Below are 23,838 nucleotides of genomic sequence, written 5' to 3' on the forward strand. Positions count from 1 at the left end.
CCGGAGGAGCCGGGTGGGCTGCCGTCTATGGGGTCACACAGAGTCGGACACGACTAAAGCGACTTAGCAGCAGCAGCAACATTTGATCTTCACAACTCTTGAGATGTGAGAAAACTGTTAGAAATTAACATGTCTATGGAATTTCCTTTTTCTATTACTGCGTTTACTTTTTTTTTCTTTTTTGCGTTTACTTTCATTCTGCCTTACGATTCAGCACGTTAAATTTTTTTCCCCTAGCGTTTGAGGTATCAACACTAGTTTCTTTTCTATGACCACCACAGACTTCCTATGTGGTAAATTCTCCACGAATATGGAACTGAATCTCATACGGGACTTGTAACTCGCTTCCGTGATAACTAGTAAACTGGCAAGAGCGTGTTCCTTCTTTCCGTCATCCCAAGTTTCGGGGGTATCGCGGGGTCAGCCCAGGGGCCAAGTGTTTGGCTGGGTCTGGGCGAGCTGACCACACCTCCCGCTACCCAGACTCTTGAGTTGATATTCATCGCTGAGATTCAGCTGCTGCGGGGGCGGGACTTCCTGTTTTCCTAAAGGAGCACTTCCGACCAGAGCCGGAAGCTGCCTTGGGGCAAAGCGCGTGCCGAGGGCTGTCGCTCAGACCACCCTGGCTGGCTGCAGGCAGGTGAGATTGGGGTGAGTCTGGGTAGCGGAGGAACCATGCATTGCTAGCTGGCTCGTGACCAGTGCAACCCTGCAGGGCTCTCGGTCTTTTTGCCCTTTCTTAGAAACTTCCCAGATTGCCGGGCGTGGTCTGCTTCCTGAGGCTTTGACCTAATCCATCTGCACTTAGTCTTTGACCGAATTCCCCTGCATTCGCGGGGCCGGGCGGGGTCTCGGGCCTGGGCCAGCTGCGGGCGAGCGGGGCACACTGCATTGCATTCCACCGAAAAGCCTGTTGGCTTGTCACTTGGACATAGGTGAAAATGGTACAGGCGACCCACGACTTGGTGTCAGGTTAGAGAACCAACTCTGACTTTTTAAATGCTTTAACATTTATGATGTAGGAAAAATAATGTTAAGTGGGTGGAGAACGTATTTACAAGTTTTACCTACTGTTCACTACTGACGAGAGGACTGTTCTAGGTTGTGGGTGGATCCAAATGAGGGTGTGGTATCCCTGTCCCTAAAGAAACTACAGTCCCGTTGTGAAAACCGGACTCAAATGCCAAACTTACAGAAAGAGTTGACAGATTAAGAGTACAGACTTCTCTTTTGGCTCGCATTAATATAGCCATGAGGACTGTTGTTTGTTATTTGTCTCAGCTTTTTTCATCTTTTTTAGTTTTAACCTTTTTGTGTACTTTTATAATAAAATAGCATATTGCTGGGGGTTTTTTGTTTGTTTGTTTTAATCTAAGTGGACAGCCTGTGCCTTTTGACTGGCAGCCTTACTGTACTTTATATTCAAAGTCATTTCTGAGGTATTTGTTCAAGCCACAACCTTTTGAGTCATCCTTGACTCATCTCTTTCTCGCACACATTTAATCTGTCAGCAGCAAATCCAAGAACTCAGCCTTCACAATCTATCCAGAGGCCCAAGCCCTTCTCACCACCTCCCCTTATTGAAATTGCAGCTATCTTTCACCTGGATTCCCTCAGTAGGCACCTAACCAGTCTGCTTTTTCTTACTTCAGCCTTTCCATCACATCTAGAGTGATTCTTTAAAAAAAAAAAAAAAAATTTTTTTCAGATTATCTCCTTCTCACAAAACTCTCCATGGACTTCCCATTTCACTCAGATTGAAAGCCAGATTCTTTAGAATGACACTCAAGGTGCTTTCTGATCCTGCCCTTGCTATATCTCTGGTCTAATCTCCAGCTCCTCTCCCCCTTTTCTCTGGTGCCTCAGGCACATCCTAACCTCAAGATATTCACACTTGCAGTTCCTTTGTCTGAATGTCCACACAGCTTAATCCCTTACCTCCGTCATATATCTTTTTAACTTTACCTTTTCAGTGAGGACTTCCCTGGCATAGCCTTCCCTTAAATTTCTATTGTACTCATCCTACTTGTGCATGTCACCCTATGACCTGCTGTGGGATTGGTTCATTTATTTCTCTGGCTCAGCAATGTTTAGCCCACAACCATAGAATCTTATTTATGAGAGCTGGTATTTTTCTGTATTTTGTTTACAGCTAGTGCCTAAAACAATACCTGGCTTTTAGTGGCTGTTTATAATATAATTGTTGAAAAACCTTTTTTTGCCATTTTATAATTTGTACTTTCTGCTCTTTTTCTTTCTCTTGCCTTGCCTTTTTTTGAATTGAGGTTTTGTTTTGTCTTCTCTTTTTCCTTCTACTTGTTTGAAGATATGTTATTCTATATACTGTATTTCTGTTTTTATAGTGGTTAATTTTAATTTTATTGTGGTTTAAAATTAATATAGTTAATTTTAATTTTACTGTGCGTAATTGAAACTAATCAGAAAGCTTTGCAAAACCGTATTGTTCGTATTGTTTTTACCTGTAAGTTACTGGGTTTTTTTATCAGTCTTCCTGGATCATCTCAGTATTTATTTTTGTAAGATGTAAATGTTCAATAAAACTAGTAGTTGTCACTATTTTCTGGTGGTCTTCATTTTTTTCCTTTTTGGTTTATTACAAATTAAATTTGTCATATACATTAATAAAATATTTACTGTATACTTAGCACTCAAAGTTTTGTTTTTAAATATACAATACTTTTCCTCCCTTACCTTTTTGCTCTGAAATGTGCAAAAGAGTCCACTAGGAAATGGTAGATAATATTATGAAATGAATATTGCCTAGAAAGTAGGTAGAGACTTCCAGAAAGGGAATTTTAACAGTTTGCTGGTTATTTGGAGCAGATGGAATGAATTTGTGGAAGAGTTATATGGGAAGATTTGGTGGTATTTGAAAGTATGTGGAGAAAAGGCACAACCTGTTTCATTCATTTTATTAGTTCTGTTTCATATAGTTGTATAGCTGTGTCTTTAAAATTGTAGGTTTGGTGTGGATTTAAGTCATTGATGTTTGAGAGAGAAAACGTGTCTACAGCCTCTTCAGAAAACCTAAAGGTTTTTGGAGGCACTACTTAAAATGATGTGAGACAGTTCAGTGCATGAGGGCCAAGGAATACTGTGGGGATGTAGAACTTTGACACGGTCTTTGACATCAGGTATGATGTGCATGGAGGACAGCAGGACATTATGCTAAGTGAAGTAAGCTGGTCCCCAAAAGATAACTGTATGCTTTGACTTCTCTGACATATTTAGAGTAGGCAGGTTAATAAGAAATGGAAGGTGGGGAGCTGGGGAGAGGAGGCTATGGGAGTTGTTTAGTGGATATAGATTTTCAGTTTTGCAAGACAAAAAAATTTTGGTGATTGGTTGCACAGCGGTGTGTGAATGTATGTAATGCCACTGAACTGTGCACTTAGAAATGGTTAAGGTAATAAATTTTATGGTGTGCGTATTTTACAACAATTAAATTTCTTTTTAAAAAGGACCACAGGTGGCTTTCTTTGAAATTGAGCTATTAAAATTCAGAAGTTGTTACATTTTAGGTGGTCCTTTTTGCCCACACTATTCAAAGGTGTTGTAGTCCCACTTTCTGTGGTTTCCCAACCTGAATCTCCAATCAGTGAAACCCTGTTAGGTTTCACGACCTGGAAAGCTTGTTCTCTTAATTTCTGCTGCGTATTTCCATCAGCTTAATCAGAATGGTTTCCACATGGAGTCTGCCTCACTCTTAACCCTCCTGCTTCTTCACAGTTACTGAATTTGATCCTAATTCTAGGTCTTAATTGTTTGCTGTTAGTTATCTCTCCTAATTAAACTCTTAAGTTCCTTACAAGAGACTGTCTTTTACTTGCTTATAATCCTGGTGACAGAAAGGTTAATGAGTGTCAGAATCCATAGCTTGTAAGTGCCTGAGCCAGGATTGCTACCTGGAGCTTCTGAATCTCAGTGAAGCATGCGTGTTTTCTGTTGATGTTGTTTTCTACTTGATAAGTGTCAGTGTGTGAATGGATCTTCAGACCTCATGCTAAATTATTTTAATACAATTTTGAACAAGTAGGAAAGATAAAGCAAAATACGTTTAGAAAGATAACAATACATATTGAAAAGCTTTTTCCTAAAATTAATTCACAGAGTGCCAGTGTTCTCACGTTTTCTGTTGGGCATCAAACATCTTTTTGGATCCCTTGGTGGCTAAACAAGGCAGGAGATGTGGTAACTGAATCAGTACCTACGGGTGGAATAGGCTCACTGGAATTAGACTTCCCCATGTCAACTACTGTTACTCTTTTTTTAAGTTAAAGTTTTATTTTATACAAGAGTCTAGTTGATTGACAGTGTCGCATCAGTCTCAGGTGTATAGCACCTGATTCAGTTATACATGTGTCCTTCTTCAGATTCTTTCTCCCCCTTCCTTTCCCCTCTGGTAACCATACATTTATTTTCAGAGTCTGGAGTTCTGTTTTTGTTTTGTAAATAAGTTCATTTGTATCATTTTATTTTTAGATTCCACATAGAATATAGGATATAGTATTTCTGTCTGACTTAGTTCACTTAGTATGATATAGACTGGTTCCAAATAGGAAAAGGAGTACATCAGGGCTGTATATTGTCACCCTGCTTATTTAACTTATATGCGAAGTACATCATGAGAAACGCTGGGCTGGAAGAAGTACAATCTGGTATCAAGATTGCCGGGAGAAATATCAATAACCTCAGATATGCAGATGACTTATGGCAGAAAGTGAAGAGGAACTAAAAATCCTCTTGATGAAAGTGAAAGAGGAGAGTGAAAAAGTTGGCTTAAAGCTCAACACTCAGAAAACGAAGATCATGGCATCTGGTCCTATCACTTCATGGGAAATAGATGGGGAAACAGTGGAAACAGTGTCAGACTTTTTTGGGGGGCTCCAAAATCACTGCAGATGGTGATTTCAGCCATGAAATTAAAAGACACTTACTCCTTGGAAGGAAAGTTATGACCAACCTAGATAGCATATTGAAAAGCAGAGACATTACTTTGCCAACAAAGGTCTGTCTAGTCAAGGCTATGGTTTTTCCAGTGGTCATGTATGGATGTGAGAGTTGGACTATGAAGAAAGCTGAGCACCGAAGAATTGATGCTTTTGAAGTGTGGTGTTGGAGAAGACTCTTGAGAGTCCCTTGGACTGCAAGGAGCTCAGCCCTGGGATTTCTTTGGAAGGACTGATGCTGAAGCTGAAACTCCAGTACTTTGGCCACCTCATGTGAAGAGTTGACTCATTGGAGAAGACTCTGATGCTGGGAGGGATTGGGGGCAGGAGGAGAAGGGGACGACAGAGGATGAGATGGCTGGATGGCATCACTGACTTGATAGACGTGAGTCCGAGTGAACTCTGGGAGTTGGTGATGGACAGGGAGGCCTGGTGTGCTGCAATTCATGAGGTCGCAAAGAGTCGGACACGACTGAGCAACTGAACTGAACTGAACTGAACTGAACTGATGACGATATATAGGTTCATCCATGTTGCTGCAAGTGGCGGCATCTCATCCTTTTTTATGGCTGAATAATATCCCATTGCCTATATGTGCCACATCTTATTTATCCATTCCTCTGTCAGTGGTCATTTAGGTTGCTTCCATGTCTCGACTGTAGTGGTTGGATGGCATCACCGGCTTAATGGCCATGAGTTTGAGCAAGCTCTGGGAGTTGGTGATGAACAGGGAAGCCTGGCATGCTGCAGTCCACGGGGTCACAAACAGTTGGACACGACTGAGCAACTGAACTGAAATAGTGCTGCTATGAACATTGTGTGCATATATCTTTTCAAATTATAGTTTTTTCCATATACATGGGCTTCCCAGAACGCTCAGTGGTGAAAAATCTGCCGCCAGTGCAGGAGACACAGGAGACACAGGTTCAATGCCTGGATCAGGAAAGCCCCCTGGAGGAGGAAATGACAACCCATTCCAGTATTCTTGTTTGGGAAATCCCATGGACAAAGGAGCCTGGTGGGCTATACAGTCCATAGGGTTGCAAAGAGACACGACTGAGGACAGCCAGATACATTCCAGGAGTGGGAATGCTGGATGATATGATAGGCCTATTTTTAGTTTTCTAAAGGAGACTCCATACTGTTCTCTATAATTGTACCAATTTACATTCCCAACAGCAGTGTCGGGAGGTTCCCTTTTCTCCACACCCTCTCTAGCATTTACTGTTTGTGGACTTTAAGAATATATATATATATATTCATTTTTGGCTGTGCTGAGTCTTCCTTGCTGCCTGTGGGCTTTCTCTGGTTGCAGTGTCTGGACCTCACTGTGGTGGCTTCTCTCGTTGCAGAGCATGGCCTCTAGGGTGTGTGGGCCTCATTAGTTGCAGCACATGGGCTTAGTAGTTGTGGCACATGGACTTAGTTGTGGCACATGGACTTAGTAGTTGTGGCACATGGGCTTAGTTGCTCTGCTGCATGTGGGGTCTTCCCAGACCAGGGATCAAACCCATGTCACCTGCCTTGACAGGCCCATTCTTAAGCACTGGACCACCTGGGAAGTCCCTGTTGGTAGACTCTCTGATGGCCATGCTGATAGCTGTGAGGTGATACCTCATGATTTTGATTTGCAGTTCTCTAATAATTAGAGACGTTGAGCCTCTTTTCGTGTGCTTTTTGGCCATATGTGTATCTTTGGAGAAATGTCTGTTGAGATCTTCTGCCAATTTTTTGATTGGACCTTTTTTTTTAATACATAAAGCTACATGAACTGTTTGCATATTTTGGAGATTAATCCCTTGTCCGTTGTCTCATTTGCAAATATTTTGTCCCATTTTGTGGGTTGTCTTTTCATTTTGTTTGATTTATTTTGCTCTGCAAAAGCTTTATTTATTTATTTTTTGGGCTCTGCTGAATCTTTGTTGCTGAATGGGCCTTTCCTTAGTTGTGGCGACAGGGCCTCTCTCTCATTGTGGCGCACAGGCTTCTCACTGCAGTGGTCTCTGTTCTGGTGTGCTGGCCCAGTTGCTGTGAGGCATGGACTAAGTTGCACTGCAGCACGTGGGGTCTTCGTGGACCAAGGATCAAACCCTGAATTGGCAGGTGGGTTCTTCACCACTGAGGCGCCAGGGAAACCCCTGTTACTGGACTTTCTGTCCGGTTCTGTTCTGTATTGCTGTTTTTTATGCCAGTGCCATCTGTACTCTTTTAATTGCTACAGCATTTTCTAAAGTCAGGGAGCCTGATTCTTCCACCTTTGTTTCTCTTTCTCAGGATCATTTTAGCTATTACTGGTGTTTTGTGTTTCCACACAGATTTCAAAAACTTTTGTTCTGGTTCTGTGAAAGATGCCATTGGTAATGAGATGGGGATTGCATTGAGTGTGAAGATGGCCTTGGGTAATTGATTCTTCAGTCCAAGAACATGGCATATTTTTCTGTGTCATCTTCAATTCTTTCTTTTCGACCGCCCCCCCCCCCCCACTGTCTTCGGTTCCTTTCATCATCATCATACAGTGTCCAGAGTACAGGTCTTTTGCCTCCTTTAGGAGTTTTATTCCTAGGTATTTTATTCTTTTGATGTTGTGATAAATGGGATTATTTCCTTAGTTTCTCTTTCACTAGTGGATAGAATGCAACAGACTTCTGTGTATTAATTTAGACTTTTCTGTATGTTTGTGTTTTTTGGATGTGCTGCACGGCATACGTGATTGTAGCTTCCTCAACCAGGGATTAAACCCATGCCCCGGCAGTGGAAGCACGGAGTCTTAACCCCTGGACTGCCAGAGAAGCCCTTCTGTGTATTAATTTCGTATCCTGCAACTTTACCAAATTCATTAATGAGCTCAGCAGTTTTCTGGTAGCATCTTTATGATTTCATATGTGCAGTAAGAGTTGGACACAACTGAGCAACTGAACTGAACTGTCATCTGCAGTTACAGTTTTACTTCTTTTCCAGTTTGGGCTCCTTTTATTTATTCACTTTTTCTTCTCTGATGGCTGTGGGTAGGACTTCAAAAGTATGTTGAGTAAAAGCAGAAAGAGTGGATATCCTTGTCTTGTTCCCGATCTTAGAGGAAAGGCTTTCTGCTTTTCACCACCGAGTGTGATGTTAGCCATGGGCTTGTCGTATATGACTTCTTTATGTTGAGATAAGTTCCCTCTATGTCCACTTTCTGAAGAGCTTTTTTCATGAATGACTAAGTGTTGAATTTTATCACAAGCATTTTCTGTGTCTGTTGAGATAATCATATGGTTTTTGTTCTTCAGTTTGTTAATGAATGTGGTGTATCACCCTGATTGACTTGCAGATATTGAAAAATCCTTCATCCCAGGAATAAATCTCATTTAATAATCTAGTGTATCATCTATTTAATGCATTGTTGGGTTCAGTTTGATGGTATTTTATTGAGGATTTTTGCATCTATGTTCATCAGTGATATTGGCTTGTAATTTTCTTTTTTGTGTGGTATCTTTGTCTGGTTTTTGCATTGGTGGTGGTGGCCTAATATTAATGAATTTGAGGGTATTCCTTCCTCTGCAAGTTTTTGGAAGAGTTTCAAAAGGATTGGTATTCAGTTCAGTCCAGTCGCTCAGTCGTGTCCGACTATTTGCAACCCCATGAACTGCAGCACGCCAGGCCTCCCTGTCCATCACCAACTCCCAGAGCCCACCCAAACTCATGTCCATTGAGTCAGTGATGCCATCCAACCATCTCATCCTCTGCCGTCCCCTTCTCCTCCTGCCCTAAAACTTTCCCAGCAACAGGGTCTTCTCCAATGAGTCAGCTCTTCCCATCAGGTGGCCAGAATATTGGAGTTTCAGCTTCAACATCAGACCTTCCAATGAACACCCAGGACTGATCTCCTTTAGGATGGACTGGTTGGATCTCCTTGCAGTCCAAGGGACTCTCAAGAGTCTTCTCCAACACCACAGTTCAAAAGCATTAATTCTTCGGTGCTCAGCTTTCTTTATAATCCAACTCTCACATCCGTACATGACCACTGGAAAAACCATAGCCTTGACTAAGACGGACCTTTGTTTGCAAAGTACTATCTCTTCTTTTTAATATACTGTCTAAGTTGGTCATAACTTTCCTTCCAAGGAGTAAGCATCTTTTAATTTCATAGCTGCAATCACCATCTGCAGTGATTTTAAAGTCTCTCAGTTTCCACTGTTTCCCCATCTATTTGCCATGAAGCTGTGGGACTGGATGCCTTGATCTTTGTTTTTTGAATGTTGAGCTTTAAGCCAACTTTTTCACTCTCCTCTTTCACTTTCATCAAAAGTCTCTTTAGTTCCTCTTCACTTTCTGCCATAAGAGTGGTGTCATCTGCATATCTGAGGTTATTGATATTTCTCCTGACTATCTTGATGCCAACTTGTGCTTCCTCCAGCCCAGCGTTTCTCATGATGTACTCTGCATATAAGTTAAATAAGCAGGGTGACAATATACAGCCTTGACGTACTCCTTTTCCTATTTGGAAACAGTCTGTTGTTCCATGTCCAGTTCTAACTATTACTTCCTGACCTGCATACAGGTTTCTCAAGAGGCAGGTCGGGTAGTCTGGTATTTCCATCTCTTTTAGAATTTTCCACAGTTTTTTTGTGATTCACACAGTCAAAGGCTTTGGCATAGTCAATAAAGCAGAAATAGACGTTTTTCTGGAACTCTTTTGCTTTTTTGATGATCCAGCGGATGTTGGCAATTTGATCTCTGGTTCCTCTGCCTTTTCTGAAACCAGCTTGAACATCTGAAAGCTCACAGTTCACGTATTGCTGAAGCCTGGCTTGGAGAATTTTGAGCGTTACTTTACTAGGGTGTGAGATGAGTGCAATTGTGCGGTAGTTTGAGCATTCTTTGGCATTGCCTTTCTTTGCGTGGAATGAAAACTGACCTTTTCCAGTCCTGTGACCACTGCTGACTGATCCAAATTGGCATGTTGAATGCAGCACTTTCACAGCATCATCTTTCAGAATTTGAAATAGCTCAACTGGAATTCCATCACCTCCACTCTCTTTGTTTGTAGTGATGCTTCCTAAGGCCCACTTGACTTCACATTCCAGGATGTCTGGCTCTTGGTGAGTGATCACACCATCATGATTATCTGGGTCGTGAAGCTCTTTTTTGTACAATTCTTCTGTGTATTCTCGCCACCTCTTCTTAATATCTTCTGCTTCTGTTAGGTCCATACCATTTCTGTCCTTTATCGAGCCCATCTTTGCATGAAATGTTCCCTTGGTATCTCTAATTTTCTTAAAGAGATCTCTAGTCTTTCCCATTCTGTTGTTTTTCTCTATTTCTTTGCATTGATCGCTGAGGAAGGCTTTCTTATCTCTCCTTGCTATTCTTTGGAACTCTGCATTCAGATACTTGTATCTTCCTTTTTCTCCTTTGCTTTTTTGTGTCTCTTCTTTTCACAGCTATTTGTAAGGCCTCCTCAGACAGCCATTTTGCTTTTTTGCATTTCTTTTTGATCCGTCTCCTGTACAATGTCACAAACCTCTGTCCATAGTTCATCGGGCACTCTGTCTATCAGATCTAGTCCCTTAAATCTATTTCTCACTTCCACTGTATAATCATAAGCGATTTGATTTAGGTCATACCTGAATGGTTTAGTGGTTTTCCCACTTTCTTCAATTTAAGTCTGAATTTGGCAAATAAGGAGTTTATGATCTGAGTCACAATCAGCTCCCGGTCTAGTGTTTACTGACTGTATAGAGCTTCTCCGTCTTTGGCTGCAAAGAATATAATCAGTGAGATTTCAGTGTTAGCCATCTGATGATGTCCATGTGTAAAGTCTTCTCTTGTGTTTTTGGAAGAGGGTGTTTGCTATGACCAGTGCGTTCTCTAAGCAAAACTCTATTAGTCTTTGCCCTGCTTCATTCCGTACTCCCAAGGCCAAATTTGCCTGTTATTCTCGGTGTTTCCTGACTTTCTACTTTTGCATTCCAGTCCCCTATAATGAAAAGGACATCTTTTTTGGGTGTTAGTTCTAAAAGGTCTTGTAGGTCTTCATAGAACGGTTCATCTTCAGCTTCTTCAGCATTACTGGTTGGGGCATAGACTTGGATTACTGTGATATTGAATGGTTTGCCTTGGAAACAAACAGAGAGATTGCATCCAAGTACTGCATTTCGGACTCTTTTGTTGACCATGATGGCTACTCCATTTCTTCTGAGGGATTCCTGCCCACAGTAGTAGATATAATGGTCATCTGAGTTAAATTCTCCCATTCCAGTCCATTTTAGTTCGCTGTTTGCTAGAATGTTGACGTTTACTCTTGCCACCTCCTGTTTGACCACTTCCAATTTGCCTTTATTCATGGACCTAACATTCCAGATTCCTGTGCAGTATTGCTCTTTACAGCATTGGACCTTGCTTCTATCACCAGTCACATCTACAACTGGGTGGTGTTTTTGCTTTGGCACCATCCCTTCATTCTTTCTCAAGTTATTTCTCCACTGATCTCCAGTATCATATTGGGCACCTACTGACCTGGGGAGTTCCTCTTTCAGTGTCCTATCTTTTGCCTTTTCATACTGTTCGTGGGGTTCTCAAGGCAAGAATACTGAAGTGGTTTGCCATTCCCTTCTCCAGTGGACCACATTCTGTTAGACCTCTCCACCATGACCCACCCGTCTTGGGTGGCCCCACAGGGCATGGCTTAGTTTCATTGAGTTAGACAAGGCTGTGGTCTGTGTGATCAGATTGGCTAGTTTTCTGTGATTGTTCTTTCAGTCTGTCTGCCCTCTGATGCCCTCTCTCAGAGCCTACCATCTTACTTGAGTTTCTCTTCCCTTGGACGTGGGGTGTCTCTTCACAGCTGTTCTAAGAAAGTGAAGCCGCTGCCCCTTACCTGGACGCGGGGTATGTCTTCACGGCCGCTGCTCCTGACCTTGGACATGGAATATCTCCTCTCTGCCACTTGGCCGCCCAACTGCTGCTAGCCGCTCCTGCACCTCAGGAGGTATTAACTCTTTTGTAAATGTGTGATAGAATTCTTCTGTGAAGCCATCTGGTCCTGGACTTTTGTTTGTAGAGAGTATGTTTTCTTTTTTTTAATTTTTATTTATTTAAGCTGCACCAGCTCTTGGTTGACACGACTGAGTGACTTCTTTTCACTTTTCACGTTCATGCATTGGAGAAGGAAATGGCAACCCACTCCAGTGTTCTTGCCTGGAGAATCCCGGGGATGGGGGAGCCTGTTGGGCTGCCGTCTATGGGGTCGCACAGAGTCGGACACGACTGAAGCGACTTAGCAGTAGCAGCATCAGCAGCAGCTCTTGGTTGTGGCACATGGATCTAGTTCACTGACCAGGGATTGAACCTGGGCCCCCTGCATTAAGAGTGCAGAGTATTATCCAGGGATAAGGGATAGTCTTATCTTACCAGGGAAGTCTGTTGTCTTTTAATCATTATTTCTATTTCAGTCCTTGTGATAGGTCTGTTTATATTTTCTGTTTCTTCCTGGTTCAGTCTCAGAAGATTATACCTTTCCAAGAATGTGTCCATTTCTTCCATGTTGTTCATTTTATTGGCATATATATATATATATATATATATATATATATATATTTGGTTTAGTAGTCTCATGGTCCTTTTTATTTCTGTGGTGTTAGTTCTAACTCCTCAGTTTTCATTTCTAAGTTTATTGACTTGAAGCCTCTCCCACTTTTTCCTGATGAATCTGGCTAAGGTTTATCAGGTCTGTTTGTCATTTCAGTAAACCAGCATTTAGTGTCATTGATCTTTTCTGTTGTTTCCCTAGTCTGTATTTCATTTATTTCTGCTCTGATATTTATGATTTCTTTCCTTCTACTGACTTTAGAATTTGTTCTTTATCTAGTTGCTTTAGATGTACGTTTAGGTTGTTTATTTGGGATTTTTCTTTTTTCCCTGAAGTACGATTGTATTGCCATAAACTTCCCTCCTAGAACTGCTTTTACTGTGTCTCATAGGTTTTGGATCATATTTTTGTTTTCATTTGTCTCTGGGTATCTTTTTACTTCCTCTGTGATTTCTTCAGTGATCCATTGGTCACTTAGTAGCATACTGTTTAGCCTCCATGTTTCTTTAGTTTTTTTTTTTCTTGTAGTTGATTTCTAATCTCATAGCATTGTGGTTAGAAAAGACGCCTGATGTGATTTCAGTTTTCTTAAATTTATCAAGGCTTGCTTTGTGGCTCAGTATGTGGCCAGTCCTGGTGAATGTTCCATGTTCACTTGAAAAGAATGTGTATTCTGCTGCTTCTGCGTGGAATGCTCTATGTTGTTGTTCAGTCACTCAGTTGTGTCCGACTCTTTGCAACCCCGCGGACTGCAGCACACCAGGCTTCCCTGTCCTTCACTATCTCCAGGAGTTTGCTCAAACTCATGTCCATTGAGTTGATGATGCAACCAACCATCTCATCCTGTTGCCCCCTTCTCCTATGTGTCTTCTCCTAATGTGTCGTTTAAGGCTTGTGTTTCCTTATTGATTTTGCTGTCTGAATGGTCTGTCTGTTGATGTAAGTGGGGTATTAAAGTCCCCACTGTTACTGTGTTATTGGCTATTTTTCCATTTATGTCTCTTAACATTTGTCATAATTCTTGAGGTACTCACATGTTGGATGCATATATATTTAAAATTGTTTTATCTTGTTCTTGGACTAACCCCTTGATCATTATGTAGTGTCCTTTGTCTCTCATAGCAGTCTTTATTTTAAAGTTTATTTTGTCTGATATGAGTATTGCTTATCCAGCTTTCTTTTGGTTTCCATTTGCATAGAAAGCCTTTTTCCACCTCCTCACTTTCAGTCTGTACGTGTCCCTAGATGTGAAGTTTATCTTTTGTAGAGAACATATATAAGGGTCTTATTTTTGTATTCATTTGGCCACGTCTGTTTGTCTTTTGGTTGGAGCATTTAATCCATTTTTGTTTAAGATAATTAGCAATATGTATTTCTTATTGCCATTTTGTTAAGTTGTTTTGGGTTCGTTTCTGTAGGTCTGTTTTCTTTCCTTCCTCTTTTGTTCTCCTGTGATTTGGTGACTAACTTTAGTGTTGTGTTTGGATTCCTTTTTCTTTTTGTGCGTATTTATTGTAAGTTTTCAGATTGTGGTTACTGAGAGGTTTTTTGTTTTATTTTTTGGCCGTGCCATTTAGCTGTGGGATCTTAGTTGCCTGACCAAGGATCAAACCTGGACCCACTGCAGTGAAAACAGAGTGGTAACCACTGTACCCCTAGAGAATTCCTGCCGTGAGGTTTTGATATAGCAGTGTACTATACTAGATTGTTTTAAGTTGCTGGTCACTTCATTTCAAATGTGTTCCCAATATTCTGCATTTGAAGTCTTCTCTTCTCATGATTGCTGGTCTTGATACCATATTTATGTGTGAATGTTTTCCTACCTTTACTGTATGTTTGCCTTTACCAGTGAACTTGAGCATTTATAATGTTTTTGTTTCTGATTGTAGCATTTTCTTTTCCATATGGAAAAGTTCTTAAGCATTTGTTGTAAAACTGGTTTTGTGGTACTGAATCCACTTAGCTTTTTTTTTCTTTTTGCTTGTCTCTGAAGTTTTTGATTTCTCTGGCAAAGCTTAACAAGAGCCTTGCTGGGTAAAAGTATTCTTGATTGTAGGTTTTTCCTTTTCATTACTTTAAATATATTGTGCCAGTCCCTTCTGGCCTGCAGAGTTTCTGCTGAAAAATCAGCTGTTACGCTGTGGGGATTCCCTTGTATGTTTTTGTTGCTTTTAATATTTTCTTTTTGTCAGTTTGATTAACGTGTGTCTCAGTGTATTCCTCCTTGGGTTAATCCTATGTGGGACTCTTTGCACTTCCTGGACTTGAGTGTTTCTTTTTCCATGTTAGGAAAGTTTTTGCTATTCTCTCTTCAGATATTTTCCCAGGCCTTTTCTCTCTCTCCTCCTCCTAGGACTCCTATGCTGCAGATGTTGGTGCATTTCTTGCTGTCCCAGAGGTCTCCTTGGAGAAGGCAATGACACCTCACTCCAGTACTCTTGCCAGGAAAATCCCATGGACGGGGGAGCCTGGTGGGCTGCCGTCTCGGGTTGCACAGAGTCGGACACGACTGAAGTGACTTAGCAGCAGCAGCAGAGGTCTCCTAGACGGTCCTCATTTTTTCTTCATTCTTTGTTCTGTTCCGCAGCAGTGATTTCCATCAGTCTCTGTCTTCCAGCTCACGTACTTGTTCTTCTGTCTCATTTATTCTATTAACTCCTTTTCGTGTCCTTTTCATTGCAGTTACTGCATTGTTCACCGCAGTTTGTTCTTTACGGCTTCTAGCTCTTTATTAAACGTTTGTTGTGTCCTCTTAGTCTGTGCCCCTAGTCTTTTTCTGGGATCTTGGACCACCTGTACTGTCATCACTTTGAATTCTTTTTCAGGTAGATTGCCTGTCTCCACTTTGCTTAGTTTCTTCTCGGGTTTTACCTTGTTGCTTCCTCTAGAATATATTTCTCTGATGATGTCTCATTTTGTCTTAGCTTTCTGTGTGGCCTCTGCCCCTCAGGCTGCAGGATTGTAATTTTCCTTGGCTCTGATGTCTGCCCCCTGATGAGTGAAGTTTATATTGGGGCTTGTGCAGTCTTCCTGGCAGGAGGGACTGCTTCTTGCCCACCGGTGGATGGAGCTGGGTCTTGTCCCTCTGGTGGGTAGGGCCATCTCAGTGGGTGTGTTTATAGGTGACTGTTGTCTTTGGATGACTCGGCAACCTGTCTGCTAATGGGTGGGACTGTGTCCCACCATTTTGGTTGGTTGTCCTGAGGTATCCCAGCAGTGGAGCCTGGGTCTTGCTGCCAAAATGGTGATCTCTGGGAGAGTTCACACTGGTGAGTATTCGTTGGGGCATCTGCAATCAGTGTTTTTGCCCCCAAGGTGAGTTACTGCCAACCCTTGCTCCCCAGGAGACCTTCTGAGACCCGCAGGTAGGTCTGGCCAAGGCTTTTTTGGAGTCGGTGCTTTGCTCTGGGTCCCAGTACACGTGAAAACTTGTGTGTGCGCTCCAAGAGTGGAACCCGTGTTTCTCCCAGTGCTATGGAGCTCCTGCACTGACATCTCTCTGGCATTCAAAGGTAGATGCTATGGGGACTCCTCTTGATGCCAGACTCCCCAGGATGGGGAGCTTGATGTGGAGCTCAGAACTCTCACTCCTATGAGAGAACCTCTGGGATGTGATTACTTTCCAGCTTGTGAGTTGCCCACCCAGGAGGAAGGGATTTTGCCTGTATTGCAAAAGTGCCCCTCCTACCATCTCATTGTCTTTGGGTATAGAATATCTTTTTTGGTAGGTTCAATTCTTTTTTGTCAATGGTTGTTCAGCCGTTAGTTGTGATTTTGGTGTTTTCATGAAAGGAGTTGAGCTCAAGTACTTCTACTCTGCCATTTTGTGTCCAGCCTCAGCTTCTGTTATTTTGAATTTATATTTCTTTTGATTTGTGGAATATTTTTCTCTATCTATTCAGCCAATGGGCGGAGAAGGCAATGGCACCCCACTCTAGTAATCTTGCCTGGAAAATCCCATGGGCAGAGGAGCCTGGTAGGCTGCAGTCCATGGGGTCGCTAAGAGTCGAACACGACTGAGCGACTTCACTTTCACTTTTCCCTTTCATGCATTGGAGAAGGAAATGGCAACCCACTCCAGTGTTCTTGCCTGGAGAATCCCAGGGACAGAGTCGGACACGACTGAAGTGACTTAGCAGTAGCAGCATGGAGAAGGAAATGGCAACCCATTCTAATATTCTTGCCTGGGAAATCCCATGGACAGAGGAGCCTGGTGGGCTACAATCTATAGGATCACAAAGAATTGGACATGACTGAATAGAATCTGATTTATGATCTTAATTGACTAATACATTTACTATGTGTTGAACCTTTCTACACATAGTAACTCATTTAATTCTTAAAACAGCCCTGTGCTCCTAATATTACTGTATTTTGCAGTTGGGGAAACTGAGGTTAAGTTGTCCAGTTCTCCCATAGCTAACATGTAATATTTTTATCCAGCCAACTGGCTGCATATAATATCCATATAATGTTCAGTTCAGTTCAGTTGCTCAGTCGTGTCTGACTCTTTGCGACCCCATGAATTGCAGCACGCCAGGCCTCCCTGTCCATCACCATCTCCCGGAGTTCACTCAGACTCATGTCCATCGAGTCAGTGATGCCATCCAGCCATCTCATCCTCTGTCGTCCCCTTCTCCTCCTGCCCCCAATCCCTCCCAGCATCAGACTCTTTTCCAATGAGTCAACTCTTCGCGTGAGGTGGCCAAAGTACTGGAGTTTCAGCTTTAGCATCATTCCTTCCAAAGAAATCCCAGGGTTGATCTCCTTCAGAATGGATTGGTTGGACCTCCTTGCAGTCCAAGGGACTCTCAAGAGTCTTCTCCAACACAGTTCAAAAGCATCAATTCTTCAGCTCTCAGCCTTCTTCACAGTCCAACTCTCACATCCATACATGACCACAGGAAAAACCATAGCCTTGACGGACCATATAACATTAAATAGGAACAAATATAACCTAAATTCTTACTTACTTTTCAGTTGCAGGACAAGAATCCCAGCTCAAACTTATGTGAACAAAACAAATAATTTCATGGTTCATTGAACTGGACTAATGAAAGGTTTTAAGCATAGCTGGGTCAACTCTGCTTTTCTCTTTGGCCTTGTTCCCAGACAAGTTTTTTCCACATAGTGGCAAAGGTGTCCCTCAGTTGTCCAGGTTTAAGTGGTCCTTTTGTTTTAAGGTTTTGAGAAAGAAAGAAATGAATCCTCTCTTCAAGTGCCCGATTTTGACTAAGAACAAGCAGACTGCCACTTCTCTCCAAATAAGTTTTATTTGGGATCAACAGGGAATTGCAACTCTGGGCCGGCCATGTGCAAGTCCCTGCACTGCATGGAAAGGAGAAGGCTTTCATGAAAGGAAGCTGGGAGGGCTCAGTAAACAGGGTCAGCGGTTTTCCATTCGCTGAGGCCTTTCAGGAAAAGGAGTCTTTCATCTTGTTGGGCTGTGCTAAGATTGCAGGGCGTGAGAACTCCTCCTTTCTGACCTGTTATTTAATTGAAGTTTCTGTTTAGTTTTTTGCAACGTCATTTCCTGGAAGATTGGCTCTGCCTGGTCAAGGATCTTCACACATGGACTAGCTGCTGTGTGCAAAGAAATGGGGGTAAAGAGTCATCAGACTGGCCGTCCTGGGCCGTGTATGTACTCCTGTAGCGGGGGAAATGGTAGCCCACGAGACAAAATACACTTCCCAGAAAGGGAAAATGTTTGGGCTAAAGGAGGCAGAAAATAGGAAAAACCATTTTGGCAACATAGCAGTGACTCTTGTTCTTTCATTAGGTGCCATTCCCAAGTTAAGATTCTTCCAGTTGTAAAAGATAGCAGTTATTTTTACCTAAATTGCTAAAATTTTGAAGGACTATTGTGCAGTTAAAATAAGGAAAGTAAAAGTACTTTGTACAGTGCTGTAATTTTTTTTTTGTATTTTTTGTGTAATTTATTTTCAATCATATGGTTTGTTGTTCCTCTCATATCCTTCAGTTTTCTTAATTGATTATTTAGGTAAAGACCTCTTCACAGTCTGATGAAGCCTGTGAACTCCTTAGAATATTTTTAAATACAGAAAAAAGAGGATTTCAGGATTGACCTGTGGTTCAATGGTGAAGAATCCGCCTGTCAGTACAGGAGACGTGGGTTTGATCCCTAGTCAGGGAAGATTCCACATGCCATGGGGGAGCTAAACCCAAGCGTCACAACTACTGAAGCCCGTAAATTCTAGAGCTTGTGGGCTCTGTGACAAGAGAAGGCACTAGAGTGATAAGCTGAAGCACTGCAACTAGAGAACAGCTCCCTCTCACCACCGCTAGAGAAAGCCTGCACACAGCTGGGAAGGCCCAGCACAGCCAAAAAAGCTTTTTAAAAGAGCTGAAAAAAAAAAAAAAACAAAAAACCTAGAATTTCATATGAAATCATTTTTGTGAAATAAAGTTATCAAAATCCTTTAAAAATGGTAGTATAAGAGTATGCGTGTTTCTTTTTTTGTTTTGTTCTTGGCCGCTCTGTGCCACATGTAGGATCTCAGTTCCCCAACCAGGGATTGAACTGGCGCCGCCTGCAGGGGAAGTGCAGAATTTTAACCACTGGACTGACAGCGAAGTCCCTTCACTGTGTGTGTGTTTTACTATAAAATAGTAAGTAGCACTCCGGTGGCAGGTGTAATAAATATTACAATTTCGAAGTGGTGATGAATGTAACATTTATTTTGAGATAGCATACACTTTATTTAGGAAGAGAGATTCTGGCAAAAGCTCAGTAACTGAACTTGTGGGCTCAAGGGTCCTTTCTAGGAAGATATATGCGGTACTGTGAATGTCACTAAAACTTGCTGGGATAGGCTTATTATTTGAATGGAGATATATCTTTGTTAAAAACAATCCAATGTAAGATTTGTGTGATTGATATTGTATATGAGGAAGATGCATATACTTGTTTGCAGCCAAGAGTATTGGCATTAGCCTGTTAAGCATAAATGACAAAAGGAGAGAGAGAAAGAAGAGATCTATAGATCATGTGGTAAGAAGGAGAGTAAGGTTGTTGCTCTCTAGATTGTAAAAGTAGCACAAAAATAAGATAGAGGTATGATGGACGATTTCAGTGATCTTAAATTCTGCCAGAGATCCTTTCCTTCCTAGGGCCAAGACTTTTTTTTTTCCTTTTTATCATTTAGGTTCTTGGTAAAAAACAAAATGAGAGAAAAGATTTCTTTGGTTTGAAATCTCATGGACAAGGAGGAAGAAACAAGTGAAGTAGGAGATGCTGAATGTTGTGGGAAATGAAACTACTATATTTGAGTCTCTCCAGAGAAAATGTTGAGTATAATCGAACTGTGTCCTTGGGTATCAGGAAAGTACATTTGAAAAATAGAGAATTACCATACTTTTAGGATTCAGTGTCCCAGTCAAAGCTGAATCAAAGTTCTGTAAAATCTAAAATTTGGGGGTTAAATTTTAAATTATTTTTTAAATTCTAGTAAAATACAGACAATATAAAATTTACTATCTTAACCTTTTTTTAATGTATAGTAGTGTTTGGTACGTTTATATTATTGGTCAGCTCTCTTCAGAACACTGTCTTCAGAACACTGTTCATTTTGCCAAATTGAAACTGTCACCATTGAACAACTCATTGCCCTCTCACCACAGCATGTGGTAGCCAAGATTCTGCTTTCTATCTGAAGGTGACTACCCTAGGTGCCTCTCTTCAGTGGAATCATACGGTATTTTTCCTGTTGTGACTGGCTTATCTCGCTTAGTGTTGTTTTTCTGAGATTCACTCCTGTATCAGGTGGTAGAATTTCCTTCACTTTAAGGCTGCGTAATCCAGGGTGTATATATTGTGTTTGTTTTATCCATTCCTCCATCAGTGGGCATTTGAGTTATTCCCACCTCTTGGCTGTTGTGAATAATACTCCTGTGAACATCTGGGTGTGCAGATGTCTGCTTCTGTCTCTACATTCAGTTTTTTTCAAATTATTTTATTTGAGGAATTGTGTAGCATCTCATCATTAAGACCATGCAGAAAAAAGTTTAGATTTTAAAAGTCAACTAAGAAAAAGATCATAAACCCATAGGAAATTGACAAAGGATTCTGAACATGTAGTTCACAGAAAAGGAGATCAAAATTAATAGATGCTTAGTTCTCCTCATAAAAAGAAATGCAAATAAAATACATATTTCATTTATCAGACTGACAAGTAACTAAAAGGGTGTTAATATTCTGTGAAGGGCAAGGTTGTGCTGATATGGGGGCTTATATACAGCTAATGGAATTATAAATAGGGTCGGCCACTAGAAAGGGGTATTTGTCATTACTTATCAGAATTAAAAATGCACATACCTGTTGACTTAGCAGTACCCATTTTGAGAATGTTTCCTACAGATATTTTTGCACAGCTGTAAAAGATAAATATACAGGATTAATCCTTGATGTATTGTTTGCAGTAGCAAAAACTTGGGAGTAACCTAAATGTCCATAACCTTGAATACTGGTTATATAAATTGTTATATCTATATAAATCCTATGCAGCTATAAAAAATTTAAATGCTCCTGACATGGCTCTGGATAAGTCTTTAGGATGTATTATTGAATGAAAATACAAGGAATAGAATCACACATATAGTATGCCATCATCTGTGTAAAGAAAGAAAAGAATGTTTCCTTATATGTGCATAAAATATGTATGGAAGTGTCTATAAGATACAAATAAAGCTGTTGTCAGTGGGAAGGGAGAATGACTAGCTATTCAAAATTTAGGTGAAAAAGATACGCATAGAAAAAAGCAAAGGGGATTACTAAAATAGAGGAAGAGATAGTTCTAAACCAATGACTGAGACCCTCTAACACACCTCTTAAGAGAAATAGGAGAACCGCAAAATCAACATGTGAAAAAACTTAAAAGCTTTTAGGATTGATTTAGACTAAAAAATAGTATAAGAAAACCAGCTCCTTGGGTACAGTAACACATTTCTTTCTTTTTTGTTGCTTTTAGTAATATATTTTTTTAAACTAAATCTTAAACTTTATTTTTTGGCTGCGCCTCTTAGCCTGAAGGCTTACTTTCCCAACCAGGGATTTAACCTGGGCCCCCAGCAGTTGAAGGTGAGAGGCCTACCCACTAGACTGCCAGGGGTCCAAATCCTAAACATTTTTAGATATATATAAAAAAAGAAAAATGCAGTAGTCTTCCTTATCTGTGGAGGTTATATTCCGAAACCCCCAGTGGATTCCTGAAGCTGCAGATAGTACCTCTAATTATAGTGTTTCCCCCTCAAGTTTGTTTATGAATTAGACACGGTAAGAGATTAAAAATAATGATAACATAGAACAATTGTAGTCATATAAAAGTAATAAAAGTAATAAAAGTTGTGTGGGTGTGGTTTCTCAGTCTCAAGATATTACTGTAAAAGTTTAATGCCTTTTTCATTTAAGCACTTATCATGCATGTGGTCAGATTGTCAACATCCGCTGGATCATAGAAAAAGCAAGAGAATTTTAGAAAGACAGCTACTTCTGCTTCATTGACTACACTAAAGCCCTTGACTGTGTGGATCACAACAAACTCTGGAAAATTCTTAGAAGAAATTGGAATACCAGACCTTACCTGCCTCCTGAGAAACCTGAATGAAGGTCAAGAAGTGTTAGAACCAGACCTGGAACAATAGACTGGCTCCAAATTGGGAAAGGACAATGTCAAGTCTGAATATTGTCACCCTGCTTATTTAACTTCTATGCAGAGTACATCATGAGAAACGCTGGACTGGACAAACACAAGCTGGAATCAAGATTGCCGGGAGAAACATCAATAACCTCAGATGTGCAGATGACACCACCCTTATGGCAGAAAGTGAAGAAAAACTAAAGAGCCTCTTGATGAAAGTGAAAGAAGAGAATGGAAAAGTTGGCTTAAAGCTCAACATTCAGAAAACGAAGATCATGGCATCTGGTCCCATCACTTCATGGCAAATAGATGGGGAAACAATGAAAACAGTGACAGACTTTATTTTGGGGGGGCTCCAAAATCACTGCAGATGGTGACTGCAACCATGAAATTAAAAGACATTTGCTCCTTGGAAGAAAAGCTATGACCAACCTAGATAGCATATTAAAAAGCAGAGACATTACATTACCAACAAAAGTCCATCTGGTCAAAGCTATGATTTTTCCAGTAGTCACATATGGATGTGAGAGTTGGACTATAAAGAAAGCTGAGTGCCAAAGAATTGATGCTTTTGAACTGTGGTGTTGGAGAAGACCTTGAGAGTCCCTTGGACTGCAAGGAGATCCAACCAGTCCATCGTAAAGGAGATCAGTCCTGAATATTCATTGGAAGGACTGATGTTGAAGCTGAAACTCCAATACTTTGGCCACCTGATGTGAAGAACTGACTCATTGGAAAAGACCCTGATGCTGGGGAAAGATTGAAGGCGGGAGGAGAAGGGGACGACAGAGGATGAGATAGTTGGATGGCGTCACTGATGTAATGGATGTGAATTTGAGTAGGCTCCAGGTGTTGATGATGGACAGGGAAGCCTGGTGTGCTGCAGTCCATGACGTCGCAAAGAGTCGGATACGACTGAGCGACTGAATTGAAATGAAGCCTTCTTCCACCCCATTCCTCCTCTGTTTGATTGACAGGATTATGTCTCTTGACTGACAGTGTATTTTGATTTCAGTGAAACATTTCACAAAGTTCATGACATTCTTCAATGTGAGGTGGATAATAGAAAGGCTTGTAACTGACAAGTGTTACCCATGGGTTTCTGTCTTTGGTTAGAGTCTTATATTCTTTTTTGTCTTCGTTTTTACAAAACTACACAGGAGAGATAGTAAATATGTTGGATTATTTAATGTTTAGTATATATGAATGTAAAGTTCTACATTTATAATAATGATGTAATGTATTAAATTCCTGCCTCAAACATTAGTTATACAAATACAGCATAGAGAAGGCCTGATTTGAAAGCTCTTGATGAGACTTCCTAAGAAATAAACAAGTAGATTTTCTCTTGGTGTCAGTGGTAGTGCTTCTTTTTTGATGAATAAGTTGGTCATGACTTTCTAGAATCTTAAGTGTATTTATTTACTTGGAGTAATCGTCTCAAGAATTTTTCCTATGAAAATATTTAAGAGGATACTAATAGTTTTAAAATAAAAGATATTTTTAGCTGTTTTCTTTGGATTAGTAAATAATAAAACCATAACAATAGAGAAGCGATTAAATTGTGTTATCTACATGTCAAGAGTAAATTAGTTACTATGATTCTGTGGCTGTATAGAAAAATGTTGGCAGAATATTAAAA

The 23,838-nt window shown here is 40.8% G+C and overlaps 1 protein-coding gene across 13 annotated transcripts in view; it reads left to right on the plus strand.

The window, feature by feature from the left end:
• The first annotated feature begins 561 nt into the window (after positions 1–561).
• Positions 562–23,838, plus strand: part of TBCE (tubulin folding cofactor E) — a 90,947-nt gene continuing 67,670 nt past the window's right edge. For 5 of the 13 annotated variants that reach the window (XR_009598572.1, XR_009598570.1, XM_060406728.1 and 2 more), the window contains exon 1: positions 562–640. The gene's annotated coding sequence lies outside the window, so the exon portion shown is untranslated. Of the gene's footprint in view, positions 973–11,796; positions 11,941–23,838 lie in introns of all 13 variants that reach the window. The other 8 variants (XM_060406730.1, XM_042240961.2, XM_060406733.1 and 5 more) reach the window with 3 other exon arrangements.

Source organism: Ovis aries, chromosome 25, assembly GCF_016772045.2.
Source record: "Ovis aries strain OAR_USU_Benz2616 breed Rambouillet chromosome 25, ARS-UI_Ramb_v3.0, whole genome shotgun sequence".
NCBI classification, from domain to species: domain Eukaryota; kingdom Metazoa; phylum Chordata; class Mammalia; order Artiodactyla; family Bovidae; genus Ovis; species Ovis aries.